At 42.3% G+C, this 18,734-nt stretch overlaps 1 protein-coding gene across 2 annotated transcripts in view; it reads right to left on the bottom strand.

Annotated features, from left to right (window-relative positions):
* DDX10 (DEAD-box helicase 10) overlaps window positions 1–18,734 on the bottom strand; it is a 326,657-nt gene that overhangs the window by 280,181 nt on the left and 27,742 nt on the right. The gene's annotated exons all lie outside the window — the stretch shown is intronic.

Raw genomic sequence — 18,734 nt, 5'->3', positions numbered from 1 at the left:
AAAAAAAACTATTCAAAAGGAATCGCATACAGCAAGTTTAACAAACCTTGATCCTCACAACAGCCCCAAGTAGCAGGCAACTATCCTCATTTTACAATGGGAAAACACAGGCAAACAGGAGACAAACAGGAGACATTGCCAACATCACAGATGGAGTTAGTGGTAAAACTACGGACGGAACCCAGGGGAGCTTGGCTTCCAGACAGAGATTTATGTCACTAAGCCATACCTCTCTGCACATGATGGATTTTTGTGGTTATCAAAGCTAAACCTTTTAGTGAAACGTACGTTATAGGATCCGGTTATTTGTTTCAGCTTTTAGTCATTGATCATTCATAACATTAATTCACAACTACTTGAAAGGCCTGAAGGACTGGAAACCTACTATGGTCTCCATATGGAAGATGGGCGACACCTAGTAAGCTCAGCACATGTGTAGACTGTTGGTTGGTTTATGAATGTTTTCTCTGTACTTCTTTTGCCTCAAGTAAAAGTACTGTGCTTTGTGAACGATGGCTGGTCACTGGTAAACGCTGTCATAACCCTTGGGAGACAGCAGAATTGCAGGCCCTGGCCTAAAGTCAGACCTGCTGGGATTAGCACAGTGAGTTGCAAGGGAACTGCAAGAAACCTAAATCTCTGGTCTGAAGAGAAAATGATGCAGGTCCCAGCCACAGAGAGGTGACTGTGAAAGCTTGAGACTTAAAGGGGCGCCCTTGAGGAGACCATGGATGGGGCAGAGATGCAGTTAACCCCAGAGTTGTGACATATGATCGTGACGGGATCACACTTGTGTGTGCTCCAAAAGTATCTCATTCTTACTGAAAGAGACTAGTAGTGGGGAAGGATTAAGACCCTTGCTCTAACTTGTTTCCAAACAGGTGTTTTAATTTGCTCGCTCAAAGAAAGGCTATTTAGACAATTCATCAAAGCATAATTGAAAGAAAAGCCTGAAAACAGTAATGAACTGAGAGATTCTAGATGCCAAACAATGAAAGCAGAGATTGATTGTCAGTATGAAAACTGGGTCTAGGATTCTCTCTTCAGTATATTTAATAGGTGTTTGGGATGCAGTCAATTTGGCAATTACCCAGATTTATGTTTGGTAGAAAGCTCAGAACTCCTACACTTCATTCTTAATGTCTCCTACTTGTTGACTTCCTCCCTGGAGTAAGCCTGTGTAGCTTCCTATCTTATAACTAATTGGAGGGATGGGGGTAGGTGGAGAAAGAAATAACTATCACTGTAATAAACAAACAGTGTGCTTACAAATCCCACTAAGAGAGATATAATGATTAACTAGCGCCTCTATTTTCCAAATCTACCTTCACTGAAACAAACATTAAACCTATTTAATTCAACTGTGACAAAGAAGTTTACAGACTGAACATAGTATCTACAGTGCAACAAGGGTGCAGATTACTGGGAAAATCCCTGTATAAGATCCCCTACTAAATACACATTAGTCTAATTAAAGGACCAGCCAGCCTGTGACAGTGTAAGGAAAGCCAGGCTCAGCCTTGTCTGCACCTACCAGCTAGCCCACAGCAGATGCTGATATGGCAACTTAAGATAGTGACCCCAGCCACGGGAGGATCAGGAAAAGACCACTTAAACAGAGCTCCCCTCAGAGTGAGGAGACCCCAGAGAGAAGAGCCAGAGGAGTTCCCTCTCTGGAAGGACCTGAAAAAGCCAAACTGGAAAAGACCCACAGGGAGCAGGGTAGGCTCATGAGGAGGAAGCCCTGAAATAGGCCCCACAAGCAGCAGGGCAATCACTAAGTGAATGTGCCGGTCTCTGCGGAAGGGAAGCAGTGTAAGAAGCAGGAGAGGAACTCCGCAGGAGCAGATTAGGCTCCTGTGTGGGAAGCCCTGAGGTAAGGCCTACAGGGATGAGGGAGATGCTCAAGGAAGCCTGCCAGGAGGAAGTAACATAGAAGGTATGGAGAGCTTCAGTGCAGCCCAAGAGGGACAGAATTGTTTGGACTCTTAACTGGACCTTTTTTTACCCCAGAAGGGGGCTGAATTTTATGTGAGATGGTCAGAGGGCCAGGCCACGGAAGATGCAGAGAGTTAGGCCATCACAGGGCCAAGGAAGTGGCCATTAGATAGCTCCAGAGACAAGCTTGCAATACCACCTCTAAGCACAAAGGGCCGCTATGGCGGTAAGGACAACCCATTACAGCTTTATTTCAGAAATGTATTGAACTGGGACAGAATCCCATGAATGCTAGTAAACAGGGGTCAACAAAGAAAAACAATGAGTGATCGACAAATAAGATGGAAAACAAAGCCATTGTATGAAGCAGAACCAGAGGAGTGGAGCTACTCACAGGGATGTCTAAGTAATTAGCTACCGTAAGCCAATAAGTAAACTGCTGCCACCAGCAGCAGCCCATTCATTCCTGTCCTTCTCAAAAAATTTTATTTTATTATAATATTTCTCAACTGACAGGTTTATCAAAACATTATCACCTCTTCATCACAAAACATTTATCACCTATACCACCTATCTTGTGTTATCTTTTTTATTTTCCTTTGCCTTATTTTTATTCTCCTTCTATACTGGAGTATTTCTTCATCTATTGTTGAGTAGCTGGTTTGCCCTCTATTTTTTCCTATACTGTGCACTAGTTTTCCCTCTACCTCACTCTTACCACTTCTTCTGTTCCAACATCTGTCTCTCCTTTCCCCTTCCTCATCTTCATATATACTTTTCTTCCTCTCTCCCATCAATTCCTCATTCTTCCTCTCACCCCATCACATTCTCTACTGGGTTTCACTATTGGGTCTCTCTTCAAACATATTCACTCTCCTCTATGAATTCTTTTCCCCAGTATCTCTCCCTTTCAAAGACCCCTCTCCTCAGACTCATTCTCTGGAATACCTTGGCCCCCTATTCTCCAAAGGGCCCAAAAGAGGATGGGCAATTAAGGAAAGCAGGTATATGGGGTGAAGGGACTCTGTCTTTTGAGTGAGAAAATGTATAGGAAAAGAAGACGGGAACATGGACAGGTGATATGTGGAATTCTTAGTTATGAGGACTCCAACAGTGGTGAAAGGGGAAGTCCGATGTTGGCTAGAGAATGGAGGTGGGGTGAGTAGAACTGGTTGAGCCAGCTTCTGGAAGGAAGCTTTGTGGGCTCAGGCCAATAGCCATGGAGCATCAGGCAGTAAAGCTGATGGTGAAAGAGAAGTAGATAGTGAGAGGGAGAGAGGCGGCTGGTACATAAATATATGGTGGAGTGGGACCCATTCAATTCTAATCTAGAAGTGGCTCTGGTAGTTGAGATATATGACTGGCTTAGAGTCAAAAAGACAGGAGTGCTAGAGTAAATAAAGAGGACTCAAGGAAAACTTTTTCTAGGATAGCATTTAAATTTGTGGCCAAGTGGGTACGAATGGACATCCCCAGACTCACTAAAAAGATCATATGAAAATCATTAATTAGTCTTGAGACGGGATGTGGAGGGCCCATATTTCTCAGAAGAAAGCACATACAATATTTTATTTAGTAAATACTGCATCCCCAAAAAAAGACTTTAAAAACTTTAATATCCAAAAGCAAACAGTATTATAAGTAACACAAGTAGCAATTACTATAGTTAAGGTTGGCCAATGCTTTCCACTATAACATGCTGTGTTCAGTTGCTTATAATTTTTTCAAAACTTTATTTGCTTGGACAGATTTTCTATGCTGGATATCTGCCTCAGGCTGAAAATTTGGGGAAAATTTCAGCAAAAATGGAAGAAAATGAGATGTGGGGAAAATAGGTTGTTTTGCCCATTTTAAATTCTTACAACAGGTTCATTGAGATGCTCTAATGCCCCTATGCTTTGGAGTAGAGACTTGACGTTTTCAGGTTGCAGCTCTGTTGTAAGGGACGGGTCATTTGCCATTCCTGTGAAAATTCATCCAAATTTAGCCCTCTGGAAATTTGTTTGCGTCTGCTCAGTAGAGATTTATTAGAGTCTGGAAGCTAAATCGTCAGAAGATTCAGCCTGTAGTGCATATAATCCAACCAAGGACAGTAGGGGTAGAGGATTTTCCACGCAAATACCCTTAGCAGCCACAGGATGCTGCAGCATTGGGTGTAGCAACTGAACTGGGAGACATTCTGGCGCTCTGAGTGCGCCCCAGCAGCAAGCAGGAAGAGGTAGAACCAGCTGGGCTGGAATGCAGAAGGGTGAGGAACAGAAGGTGGTGGAAAGGGACTGAAAGCTGAGGTAGGGGAGAAGGCCTCTGAAATAGAAGGGGTAGCAAACAAGATGTCCCAGGAAACTATAGGCTAGTTAGCCTCACACTGATCCCAGACCAAAAAAAAAAAAAAAAAAATCACAGAAAGATCAACTTGGGACTCGAAGGATAGTAGCATAATTAATGCCAGTCAACATGCTTACAGAAAACTGATCTTGTCAGACAAGCTTGATATCCTTTTTTGTTGAGATTACAAGTTTGATTTGACAAAAGTAACTGTTGGCATAATATATTTAGACTTCTGTAATGCATCTGACTTCATCCCAAATTGCTTTCTGATAACAAAATTAGCACTATGCAAAATCAATGCAGGCCATATCAAATGAATTAAAATTGGTTAACTGAAAGATCTCAAAACAGTTTTTAAATTAGCAACACCCAATGGTTGGTGTTTCTAGTGGGGTTCTGGAATCTGTTCTTGTCTCAAGACTTATTCAATATCTGTATCAATGATCTGGAAGAAAACTGAAAATCATTGCTGGTTAAGGTTGCAGATGACAAAATGATGGGGATAGGTCATTTATACAGACTGACCAAGATTGCTTGGTAAGGTGGGACCATTTGAACAAGCAGCATATTAATAGCCAAATACAAGGTCATACATCTATGAACAAAGAATGTAGGTCATGCTTAGAAGATAAGAGACTGTATCCTAGAAAACAGTGATTCTGAAAAGGACATGTATATCATGGTTAATTTCAAAGTCATGGCTCAAGTTCAGCTGTTTATCCATCAACTGAACATGCGCTCCCAATGCAATGTTGTAGTTAAGAGGGAGAACATGATCCTTAGCTGTATAATCCAGTAGGAGCAGCAGTGGTGAGAACATTACTAGAAAACTGTGTCCAGTTCTGCCATCTTGACTTCAAAATATGTATAACAAAAAATGGAAAGGACACAGAAAGAGAGTTATACAAATTATTTCATATCAGAAAAATACGCCTTATAGTAGACTTACGAAGGTCAATCTAGTAAATTTATCCAAGAGAAGGTTAAAAGATTATTTGATCACAGTCTACAAGTACCTATATGGGAAAGAGATTTCTGATGGTAGACGGCTCTTTAATCTAGGGGACAAAGATATAAAAAAATTGCACAGACTACCTTAATTCTTACATTTCCTAACTTTTGAGTTCTTGACTTTTCAAAAGTAATGTTTTAATGCAGTTTTTTGTATATAATAACTTTTAAGCTACAAACAACAGCAGTGCCAAAAACGCTGTATAATGAATAAGTTGCCTTTCCACAAACTAAAAATATATAGAAGGTGAAAAGCACACTGTGGAAATGTTATTAAAAGCAAGCGTTAAAACTTGGTCTCCAAAGATTATGATTATTTCAAAGTTTTAATTTAATCTTATAGAGCCTTTAGGCAGGGAAATAGTATTAAAGCTAAGAAAAGAAAATCACATTAAGTTAGGCCAAGAATATGAAGAAAGGTCTTCAAGTGAAATTTTTTTTTTTTTTGGTTTTTGCTTGTTTGGTTGGTTTTGTTTTGTTTACTTGCTATTACTAGGAAGAAAAGCAATATTAAAAATATTTCTCAGCATCGGGGGGGCTTGAGACATTCAAAGGGATTAAAAGAGATCTGGTGACTATTGCTAGGTTCTAATCATTCACTTAAGCAATTCCCCATACTTCTTTACACCTAATTAAGTTTAGTTACACGCAAAATATTTCTATTGGCTTTTGAAAAGCCTGAATGGACTGTCTTATATTGCAGATTGGAGTTAAACTAGCCCAAAAACTATGAAGTAACTGAAAAACAGACAGGCAGGCACTGCTGCTGTGCCTCCTCATTGCAAAACATGAAAACAAAAAAAAAGAGTCAAAGGTTTGGGAAAACTGAAAACTAAATGATTTGAAACACCATCTGGAAGATTTTGCATCTGTTTAGATTTTTCATGGTGGTTTAGCTGCAAAGACAAGCCAATAGTAAAGGAGCTTTATTTAGACAAATATAGACTTGCTTCCCAAGAAGAGATTAGCTATTTTCTCCTCAAATGACAACAGACATGTTGTTAGAAGATTACTGGTCTGCACCATCACTACACTTAAAAAGTCCCCTGTAAATTCAAAAATGGAGCTTGTGCTTTTTTTTTTTTTTTTATGATGTATAAAGGTGGCCTGAAAGTTTCTCTCTCAGGAAAAGTTTTTTCTGTTTGTTTTTTTATGCTAGAAATTTGTGTATTCTAGACCTCAGAAGACACTACGGAAAATAGCTTCCTGCTGAAATGACCTCACAAGAGGTTAAAAACTGGCCCAATTGACCAAATACCCTTTCTTTTCTCAAACTGTTTAAAACTCCGTTTTCCCATTAATGTCTATTTAACTCCAACATTTGCGGGGGGGAGGGGAACCTATCTGTAGATCTTCAGCTACCGGTACAAACTATCACAATACCTATCCTTACAAAGTCCTCCAGCAAAGCCAGAGGAAAGCATTCCTGACATTAAGGTAGATAAATAAGAAAATAAACATACATCATGAAGCAGCAAAGAAAATGTCAACCCCAATTTTTAAAAAGCCTCCTCCAGGTCACCACTAGTACTTCTCTAAAGAAAAGAAACAGCATCCTTTTCTGATTCATGTAGCCTGCTGCTTCCAATCTGTACACCCTTACCAAAAACCAAACAGTTGTTTTGGATCATCAGACCAAATATTAGTGTTTTACCAATGGAGGTATTTGTTAAGCAACACTCCTTCAACACAGCTGCTTTGTACACAGAATTTTCAACTAAAACCTAGGGCATTCTTAAAAAATAAAATTAATTTACTTGATTTGTGTACCAACTGGTAAATGATGCTTATGTTTACATCATTTTGAGATTATCTGAAGGGCCCAGAGTAGGTCTCACTTTAGTATTGTGATTTTATGATAGTTTCCTTATACACAACAAGATACTATTAATCTTTATTTTTAAAAAAGGAATTGTTTTGGCTGCAGCAAGTCTTCAAAAACCAGATCTATGTAACTTTTGTATACATTTGTCTTAGCTACTCATTCCGGATGAGATGAGTCTGCTTGCCCGAATATCTACTCATCATCAACTGAGTCTTGAAACTAACAGCCAGAGAAGCAAGGTGACATAGAACTTCACTAATCCTTTACTATTCTATGGTAACTGGAAACATGATAGAGAAAGAAGCTGCCTCTGAACAGGGGGCAGAAGGGGATGGCTGAGTCAGGAAGATCCTATATTGGCTACCATCTTTTTTTTTTTTAATTGAGAGTTTGGTGCTCATGAAAGAGGATGCCCTCTATGCACCAAAAGAACCTTGTGGAGAAGCAGTTCTGTTTTCCTACACCATGAGCCTGAGGAACCACACCTCTGAGTGCGAGGGGATAAATTATTGCCCATGGCAGACTCAGTCTTTAACTTTTCTGCTATGACCATCAAGTGGTGGCAGTTAGTGCCAAATGTAGAGCCACTGTCCATGATAGGGACCCCTGTTCACTGAGAACTGGATTGAGATCAAACTCTTTTCACCTGGACCACATGGTCAGATAGAAAGAACAGGAGTTCTTGTGGCACCTTAGAGACTAACAAATTGTCAATACCAACCTGAGCTAGAGTTGTACCCATAACTATAGGTAAAAGTTTTATATACCTCTTACTGCCCCAAGCCAGACACTACCACTTCCTATTCTTAAAGCTCACATATTGCTATACATGTCTGATACATTTTTATCATCTCCATTCTCTCTCCTCTGCTAATGTAAAAACAATCTTCCTAGGAAGCCTCACCATCCAGGTCAACAAACCGTCAGAGGGAAGGTGGACAGAAATCCTAGGACTGATCACCTTGGGTAGAGGAAGTCATGACAACATACAGGCCACTCCAGCCTTTCACTATCCCTGCGCCTGAAGAAGGCCCACTAATAAGAAGCACTGTGCCACAGAACACCACTGTGGCTGCCTGTTACTCTGTGTGTTACATAACCCTATTTGGTATGGAGAAAAAAAATCTGTTTAATGTTATCAAACCAGAGGGAGTTTACTGCTTCAGAGATCTTGCCAAATTGGGACAGAGTGCTGGATAAACCACAATTCTTGCAATAAGGAAGTTGGTAGCAGTGCTGTATGATCACAGCAAGAAAGAAAAGGAGACCCCCCAGAAACCTGAATTGCTTGTGCCTCAATCTAGCCATCAAAAAGGTCAAGTCACAGGGCAAATTCCCACCATGTGAGGACAGTTTTGAAGAGCATGTCAAAATAGCATCTTGTCGAACAAAGATTTGGATGTCTTCAAACATAGGTAGACCAGTTAGCTAATCAGCATTGCACCATGGATGGAAAAATGTGAATCATCAACTACTCCCCATATTCTTCAAGGGCCCAATGGCATCTAAGCTTGCACAAGACCTTCTCTGTGCTTATACCAGTAGGGTTCACTGCACAAACAACTGCATCTGTAGTCAGAACAATTCTCTCTGCCCAAAACTGCCAATACAATGAAGACTGTGGTAACCCACGCACACAGAGATCATGCTGAACAAGATAATGATAATAATGTTGACTAGAAGTGTCACCAGAGTTATTACATTTCAATACCCTCTGTACAAAATTATTAGATTTTGTTTTACCCTTTACATCATCACTGTGATGCTTTGAGGTCATAAAAAAATCCAATTTTATGTCTTGAAATAATACACACTCATTAAACTAAGCGGGCATTTTAACTAGTTGATGGAGTCATTGTTTACCCCCATTTCTATGATAATGGCACCACTTGATGGCTTGACATCATAACTCATCTTAACGTAGACATAATAAGCTTTCAAATGATTCAAAATGTGTTTCTTTAGAGAGGGTATATTAAGTCGACCAAATTGGTGGTGTTTGCTGCTCACCTAAACTAAATAGACAATTGTTAAGTCTGTCATGCAGCTGCTGACACTCACTGAGGAAAGTTTCTTCCTCACTAATTGAGATTGAGAAGATGAGGGGGCTTTTCCAATGGGTCTATACACCCTGCACCCTGTGTTTTAAAGTACATCAAGATATGGTCCACACATTTTTTGTTCTAACTCTACTACAGTCCTGATAGTCTCCACATGATACTCACAATCTCTTCTCCTTTGTGGTTTAGTTCTTGTATCATTAACCAAAGAATTTTATTGGCAAACACTTGTCAAGTTTCAGAGTAACAGCCGTGTTAGTCTGTATTCGCAAAAAGCTCACGAAAGCTTATGCTCAAATAAATTGGTTAGTGTCTAAGGTGCCACAAGTACTCCTTTACTTGTCAAGTTGTAGCTTTCTGGCAGAGGGCACGTATTTTTTTTTTTTTTTAAGATCATATCACATCCTCTTCCCTCTCTTCTAGGCATGGAAGTACCCTTTTACATTAACATCCCTGTTAGGAGAATCATCCAACCAGGTTTCATTTCTGCCACTAGATCGTAATCCCCCTTTATTTAGTTATACAGTAGAGTCTTCTTTCTTATGAACAGACACACGTTAGTCAGGAGGGAAAAAAATGGACAAAAGCATGCCACAGCTTACACCAACCTTATCAATAAATTGAATATAAAGGTCACTGGGGCCTCCAGCCTAGCTAGTACGCAATCTATTTCCCACAGCAGCGGTGTCCATTCTACTGTACTGAAACAAATGCTTATTTATTCTTTATTATAGTTTTCCAGGGTGGCATTATGTCAGTGGGTAATTATGACCATAGCCAAGTTTATATTTTAGTGTGTGAGAACTTCATACCACATCATTAGAAAAATATTGTAATGGAAACAGTCCAAGTGGATGCAACTGCAGGACAATGTCAGAATTGTAGCTGGGCTTCAGCATGCAATTGTAAAGAGGGTTAAATAATATGAATTGTGAGTTAAATATGCAGTGGTGAGGGGCATTTCTTCTGACCTCTGCTGGCAGCTATTTTTTAATATTTTTTTAAGTTAGGACAATGAATTGAAGACTGCAATGTAATATGAAATATGGACTAAATACTACTGTAGATCAATAAAAGCACTTCAAACAGGCTTTTAACCTAATAAATAGTTAATTATGCAAGGAGCTGCCAGCTTGACAATTTGACTATGCAGGTTATTCAGATCCCAAGACACACATCCCATCTCTGGATTAAAGACAATTATTTTTCACTTTGAGGGGGGAAAAAAATTAAACTTTGCTGAGTTATCCAAAACCTTAAGTGTTTAGTCAGAAAATGTTACAACAGGGAGGGGCTTAATTACAATGATTCCCAGTGACCATGATCCAGAGGGATATATTTCCTGACTGCCTGAAACTATTATCCAAACATTTTCCCCTAAAAACAACCATATGGCACCAGCAGCTCCAAACTTTTTAATTAATGGGACGAAACTGATTACCATTATCATATTGTCTTGTCCAATAGAGAATGGACAGTGGAGATTTTTAATGTAAGATACATTTTCAGGATACAAAGTGAGAGTGAACAAAACCAAGGCAGACTATATATAGTTAGATTATTTGATATACAGTACACACACAAAAAAAATATATCCACCAAAGGGCATGTTGGCTTCCTCCAGAGCCACTGACATCAACACCAAATCTCTCTCTGAGACTTATCCAAAGCTCACGGATGCCAAAAGAAAGACTCCCAATGACTTCAAGGGGCAACGGATCAGGTCCTAAATAAGTATTTTACATTATGTGCACATGCAACATGAAGCTCCAGACTTACCCCTGAAACTATTAGAATCCCTACAGAATGGGTTATTCTACTCTGTCCTCCATTTCCCATTTAATGCCTTAAAAACAACTCTTGGTGCAGAAAAGCCAGACTTAGGTAAGAGTTTTACAGGCTTTTTTGGTAAAGGAGGTAGAGGAGAAGTGGATTTATTTAAATAGTATGCTAAGCACTAAACACAAACATGTCCACACACTGAATAAACTGGAAAACAAAGCAGTCCTTTTCCCCCCACTATTTTTGAAAATGAAATCAAAGTTCCTGTAAAAAACAGTCCTTTTCTTACCATCCTACTTATCAGTTAAGTAACCTTTGTATGAGATTTCTTTCACTTACAAGTCCTCTTCATGCCACACAATGTGTAAAAATTACATTTTTTGAAAGAAAAACACCATACAGTAAAACTTCAAATATGAAAATTAGCTTCTGCTGTCCCCTAGTGGCATTGCATTTTGTTTCACAAACCTGATCAAAAAACATTTTCAAATCAAATGTAGGTTCCATGGACATACGTGGCATACATCAGAAGAAATTAACAGCCAGAGGAGTTAATTCCACAAAGAAATCTGCCAGCAGACCAAGGGATGCGATCATTCCCCTCTATTTGACGTTGGTGAGGCCTCATCTGGAGTACTGTGTCCAGTTTTGGGCCCCACACTACAAGAAGGATGTGGAAAAAAATCAGGAAGTGTCCAGCGGAAGACAAAAAAATTAGGGGACTGGAACACATGACTTATGAGGAGAGGCTGAAGGAACTAGGATTGTTTAGTCTGCAGAAGAGAAGAATGAGGGGGGATTTGATAGCTGCTTTCAACTACCTGAAACGGGGTTCCAAAGAGGATGGATCTAGACTGTTCTCAGTGGTAGCAGATCACAGAACAAGGAGTAATGGTCTCAAGTTGCAGTGGGGGAGGTTTAGACTGGATATTAGGAAAAAACTTTTTCACTAGGTGGGTGGTGAAACACTGGAACGCGTTACCTAGGAAAGTGGTGGAATCTCCTTCCTTAGAGATTTTTAAGGTCATACTTGACAAAGCCCTGGCTGGAATGATTTAGTTTGGAAATTGGTCCTGCTTTGAGGAGGGGGTTGGACTAGATGACCTCCTGAGGTCCCTTCCAACCCTGATATTCTAATGCCTCCACAAATATTTCATACAGTATTTGCTTAGACTGTTTGAACTAAAACCCACAGGAAACACAGGGCTCTTCAGATCTTAAAATCCATATATTTCTGAAAGCCTCATGAAAAGCCTTTTGTCACATTATAAAGGATATTTCCACAGTATTTTCATTATTTGAAAAATTACTTATTTGTCCAGACTTTAAAGACATATCTACAAAATGCAACTAGCCAAAACATCTTCTAGTAATGTTAGATACAAAGCAGCACTCCCTATCCACAGAAACAATAAAATCGCTTTCAAGTTAATCAGACTGAAAAAAAGATACACCAACCTCACTATAAAGTAAAAGCATTCTTGCATATCTCCTGATTTTTATTTTTAGTTGTGGGAAGTGATTTTATTTTACCATGGATCAAAGATGCAGAGAGTTTTTTCTTCTTGACTTAAATATATTTATTTTTCTATAACAAAATAATAGGATTTCAAAAGTAAACAGTATCCTGAAAGCCAGTTTTAATTACAGCTGACACACAGGCTCCTAATTAGCTGAGATATTTAATTTTGCTTTCATTCCTTGCAATTATGAACTCTCATGGCCCATGAAACTTTCTAATTATCTCTAACCTCATTAATGATTACTATTAAAATGCAATTTTTATTACATTTCTAGAGACAACGTAGGCTTCTCACATACTAACACAATCCTCTGAATTCAGCCAAAGTCTCCTACTCAGTTAGAGTTGGTAAAAAAAAAAAAAAAGTGTTTTTACTAATCAGTCTTATTTGAAATTCAAAGTGCACAGCGTGTATCTTAAGTTAAAGCATATTCACAATTTATTTTCTACATTTTTTCCCAGTTTATTCCCAATATGTATGTTTCTCTAGACTGTTATTTCTGGCTCAACAAACATATCTTTTACAGGAGCCATGAGAAAAAACAGTTACCTACCTTCTTGTAACTGTTGTTCTTTGAGATGTGTTGTTCATGTCCATTCCAAGTAGATATGTGTGCGTCGTGTGCACAGTTGGAAGGTTTTTCCCCTAGCGGTACCCATCGGGTCAGCTGTGGAGCCCCCTGGAGTCATGCCTTCATGGCGGTGTATATAGGTACGGCTACGTTTATGTGACAGAGGTCATGGAAGTCACGAATCCGTGACTTCCAGAAACCTCCATGACATTCTCTGCTTCAGCCCCAGGGGCAGCAGGACTGGAGCTGGCAGCCAGCGTGGCCCTGGCAGGGTTTCGGCGACAGCAGAGACAGGTGGCCTTCTGCAAGGTTCCAGCGACAGGTGACAGACTTCTAAGGGGGCCCTCCTCAGGGTTCCAGCGATGGATGACAGCCTGGGGAAGGAGATGCCTCGGGCAAGCAGCTGGGGGTGTCCCATTTTCTCTTTGGGAAATATGGTCGCCCTGTAGCTCCCAGCCACCATGGGCGGAAGGGGGGCCCCCTCCGCAGCTTCCAGTTGCCATGGGCAGAGGGGGAACCCCATAGCTCACAGCCAGGTCACGGGTTCAGTGAATTTTTGTTTATTGCCAGTGACCTGTCCATGACTTTTACTAAAAAGAACCATGACAAAAAAAAACTTAGACTTATATATAGGTCCCTACCAACCTGCCGCCTCTTCAGTTCCTTCGTGCTGGAAACTCCGACAGAGGGGAAGGTGGGTGGGTCTTGGAATGGACATGAGCAATGCATCTTGAAGAACAACAGTTACAAAAGGTGGGTAACTGTTTTTTCTGCTTCGAGTGACTGCTCATGTTGATTCCAAGTAGGTGACTCCCAAGCCTTACCTAGGAAGCAAGGTCGGAGAGTCCATGGAACTGCTGATTGAAGCCCCACTCTGCCACATGCTGTATCACCGAGGAGGCCTGCGCCCTTGTAGAATTTGCCGTTAGTGCAGGGGCAGGTATCTTTGCCAATTCATAACATGCTCAGATACAGGACATAATCCATGACTAAATTCTTTGAGAAGACACCAGGAGGCCCTTCATCCTGTCTGCTACTGCGACAAACAACTGGTTTGACTTACGAAACAGCTTCATGCACTTGATATAAAAGGCCAATGCTCACTGAATGTCCAAGGAGTGGAGTCTTTGCTCCCAACTGTTAGCGTGTGGCTTAGGTAAAAGACTGGGAGAAAAACGTCCTGATTCGCATGAAACTGAGAGACCCTTTGGGAGGAAAAGTTGGGGGAGGCCTAAGCTGCACTTTGTCCTTATAAAAAATGGTGTAAGGAGGGTCGGAAGTTAGGGCCTTAAGCTTGGACACTCTAACTGATGTTACTGCGACCAGGAATGCCACCTTCTAGGACCGAGAGTAATGAGTAAGTCACTCGGGGCTTGAAGGGGGCCCCCCATTAGTCTTGAAAGAAACAGACTAAGGTCCCAAACCCGGACCGGCTGCCTAACTTGCGGGTATAATCTGTCAAGAGCTTTAAGAAACCATCCAACCATCAGGTTGGCGAAGACTGATCGGCCAGACACTCCAGGGTGGAACACTGAAATGGCGGCTAGATGAACCCTTATTGACGAGATCGACAGGCCCTGCTTCCTTAAGTGTAGCAGGCAGTCAAAGACGAGAGGTATCGGAGCCTGCATTGGAGGGGTGTGGCCCTGCAAACACCAGATTGAGAATCTCTTCCAGTTGGCCAGTTAGGTCTTGGTGGAGGGTTTCATACTGCCAAGGAGAACTTCCTTAACAGGCTTGGAACACATTAGTTCTACTGGGTTTAACAATGAAGCTTCCAAGCTGTGAGGCTCTCTCCCTGAGGATCTTGCGCAGAACCTGGTGGACGAGGGGGAAAGGCGGAAATGCGTACAACAGGTGGTCTGTCCAAGGGAGGAAGAATGCGTCCGCGAGGGAGACTGGACTGTGATTCTGGAAGGAGCAGAACTGCAGGCACTTCCTGTTGCTTTTTGTGGCGAACAGGTTGATCTGGGGAACTCCCCACTTTTGGAAAATGCTGTTCGCTACATCCGGGCAAATGGACCACTAGTGTTTGTGGAAGGAGCTGCTGAGAGAGAGTCCACCAGCTCATTCTGAGAACCCAGAAGGTAGAATGCTTCCAGGTGAATTGAGTGGGCTATGCAGAAGTCCCACAGTTTGAGGGCTTCCTGACATAGGGGAGAGGAGCAAGCTCCACCCTGTTTGTTTATATAAAACATTGTGGTCATATTGTACATGATCACCGCCACACATTTCCCTTGCAAGCAGGACTGGAAGGTCTGGCATGCCAGGCGGACTGCTCTCAGCTCCTTGATGTTGATATGAAGCAACAGCTCTTTTTGTGTCCAAAGTCCATGGGTCCAGAATTCTCCCTGATGAGCTCCCCACCCCAATACTGACGCATCTGTGACCAGGAACATGTAAAAGTTGCCATAAGTCCAAAAGGAGCTTTAAGCAATTTATCGAGCGGGTGCTGACAAGCCAAATGGCAGGACCGTAAACTGGTAATGGTTGTGGTTCACTACAAACCTGAGAAAGCATCTGTGAGCTGGAATTATAGATACGTGGAAGTATGTGTCCATTATGTTGAAGGTGGCATACCAGTCTCCAGGATCCATGGATAGGAAGATGGCAGCCAAGGAGACCATGCGGAACCTCAGCTTCTTTATGAATCTGTTGAGGCCTCGCAGGTCAAGGATGGGTCCAAGACCTCCTTTGGCTTTGGGGATTAGGAATATCGGGAATAGAATCCCTTGCCCCTTAGCTCCTGAGGAACCTCCTCCACTGCTCCTGTTGCGAGGAGCGTTTGAACCTCCTGCATGAGGAGCAAGATTGGAGAGAATATTCCACTTCTAGAGTACGAAGGACCCAGTGATCTTAGATTATCTGGGTAGATTATCATGATAGAAGTGCGACAGACTATTTAGAAAAAAGGGTGAAGGATCTGGTGAGTGGACTGGTCCGTCACCAGCAGGCAGGCCTTCAAGACCCTTGCTTAGAGCCTGAGCCTCGCTGAGCCCTGGCCTTAATTGGGCGGTGGATGTGCAAGCTTATGCCTACCATTCCTGCCCCACTTTTTGAAGAAGTCCTGTCTAGGCTGGGGAGGGTAGAAATACAGAGGGGGGGTTAGGGCTTAAAATGTTTCCGCTGGGAGGCGGGGGTGTGCAGACCCAGTGATTTCAATCTTGCCCACGAATCCTTTAGGCTATGGAGCTTGGAATCTGTCTGCTCTGAAAACCACCCCATGACTTACCGTCAAAGGGCAAGTCATGAATTGTTTGTTGGACCTCTGGAGGAAGGCCCGACACCTGGAGCCATGAGCTCCTCCTCATGGCTATGGCAGAGGACATAGTTCACGTGGCCAAGTCTGCCGCATCCAGTGAGGCCTGTAAAGAGGTCCATGCCACTGCCTTGCCCTCCTCGACAATGGCTACAAACTCCGCTCAATAGTCTGCCAGTATCAACTCCTTAAATTTCATCATGGAGTCCCATGAATTAAAGTTGTATCTGCTGAGGACTGCTTGCTGGTTAACAATCCAAAGCTGGGGCCCCCCAGTGGAGTACACCTTCCTGCCGAAGAGGTCCAGCTTCTTTGAGTCTTTAGATTTTGGAGTTGGGCCCTGCTGCCCCTGTCTTTCTCTCTCATTCATTGCCGCTGACCAGTGAACCCAGCTGAGGGTGACTGAATAGGTATTTGTACCACTTAGACGGGATGAAATGCTTTCTCTCTACCCCCCTAGCTGTAGAGGGAATGGAGGCAGGAGTCTACCACAGGAGTCTACCGCAGGAGTCTTCGTAGTGGCTTAAATAGTTTTAATTAGTGGTAATGCCACCCTGGAGGGCCCCCCTCGACCACCTCCTCGGCCTGTAGCCGCATGTTATGGGCCACCCTGTGCAACAGCTTTTGGTGCACTCTGTTATCTATGGAGGGTGGCCCAGAGGAAGAAGACCCTGCCACCACCTCATCTGGCGAGGATAACAATGTCACTCAAGACAGTACCAGGCCCTCCTGTCCCTCCAGCTCCCTGGAAGCGTCCTGCTCGGGGCCGGTAGCAGCCTCAGAGCCAGTGGTGGAGCCGGGACCCCGATGGGGCTCTCGGCCATGATCTGAAACCGTCTCGGTGCCTCGAGGTAGGGGATGGTCCCGGGGTGGTAAAGGGGTGCGTCCTTCTGAGATTACGGACTGGGAGCTCCTGGAGTAAGTGCCCTGAGCCTGGTGGTATGCCCATAGGGTTCATAAAGCCTATTGCGCAGACCCCTGCCGACAGAAGGAAACTGCTCTCTTCAAATCACCACTCTGCCAGCAAAAATATCTGCAAGACTAGTTATCATCCTTCCTTTGAAACTTCAGCAAAGCCTTAAATACGGGCAATAGAAAAATTCATCTGAAAGGAGATCCCAACAAAGGTGTGGCGAAGTCAAGGGGTAGTCAGTCTGTATAGCAGAGGGAACAGTCTCTCAACACAGAAATAGGCCTTCTATCCCCAACGTTCAGCCACGCCCTAGTCATACTACCACTACCTGACCACAGGAAAAGTCTCATTTAAAAGAGGCTCTCTGAAACGGCTCCCTTTGTAGACTGGAAAGTTATCTCAGCGGTATTAGAATTAAATCCCATTTCCGTTACCCTTTTTAATAGTCATGTAAATAATATTTACACTAGTACAGATGTTTTAGTCTCCAGAGTGCTTTAGAAGCATTCCCAATAGTACCTGTGTGAGATAAGTCATCCCATCTTACAAGTGGGGAAAAATTGGGCACACAGAACCTGACATGTTTCAGGCAAGACACTTAATACTGAGAAAGCTCTCAGGAGTCCTGCTAGAAGCTGCAGTTACACAATGATGCTAAATTTACCACATTTTCTTTTCCATGACAATACTGTGATGCCACAAACACAGGATAATGACACCACAGCAGACTCAAGTTCAAGGAGAGGAAGAACTGGGTTACAGGCATGCATATATTTTATTCCCATGCAGAGTCCCAACAACCACCAGATCCAACATACAAATACAAGCTTTTGCAGCACTGAGTTCCAAATGTATATACACCCAGAGACGAACAGTAGCAAGGGCATGTATAAATGTAAGTAACATTTAACAGGTTTTTTAAAGAATGCAAATGGTTCAGTTCATAACCAGCATTTCCAAAAGCAAGTAACCTTCTTCTAGAAGAAAAAAGATGTAAACTAATAAGACAGTCTGTAGATTTTTCACAGTGGGGAAAAAATATCCCAGATACAGTGATTTTACCATTTCTCCATTATATGTCTTTGTATCTGTGATTTTAATAAACTCACCTTTCAGTAAAAGCTCCTGCCCTGCGGAGTTAGGCCTGGTTCCCCACTCCCCATCATGATGGAGGGGCTGCTAGGCCGAACCTGATTATCGCTGTAACCCCATGCACCAGGTTGCAGCACCCAGAAAGGGAAGCCAGGCAGGACAGGAGCTGCCGCTGCAGGGTGAGTGTGGGGCAGGCTTGTTCTCCATCCCCACCACCACCTCACTCAGGGTGCCCCCCCTCCTTGTTTGTCATGGCATTTTTTTTTTAAATATATCAAAAATCAAACCCGAGACTTTACTAAAATTTAGCATGATTGCTCAATGATTTTTGATAAAAAATGCTATGACAAACCTTCAGCACTAGTTATCATCCGAGATGTATTGCCCCCTCTGAAGTCTGTATATTTTTGAAGTTTTTATCTACTGAGTTTT

The sequence above is a fragment of the Lepidochelys kempii genome, chromosome 1 (genome assembly GCF_965140265.1).
Source record: "Lepidochelys kempii isolate rLepKem1 chromosome 1, rLepKem1.hap2, whole genome shotgun sequence".
NCBI classification, from domain to species: domain Eukaryota; kingdom Metazoa; phylum Chordata; order Testudines; family Cheloniidae; genus Lepidochelys; species Lepidochelys kempii.
This window is presented reverse-complemented; position numbering and strand designations above follow the sequence as displayed.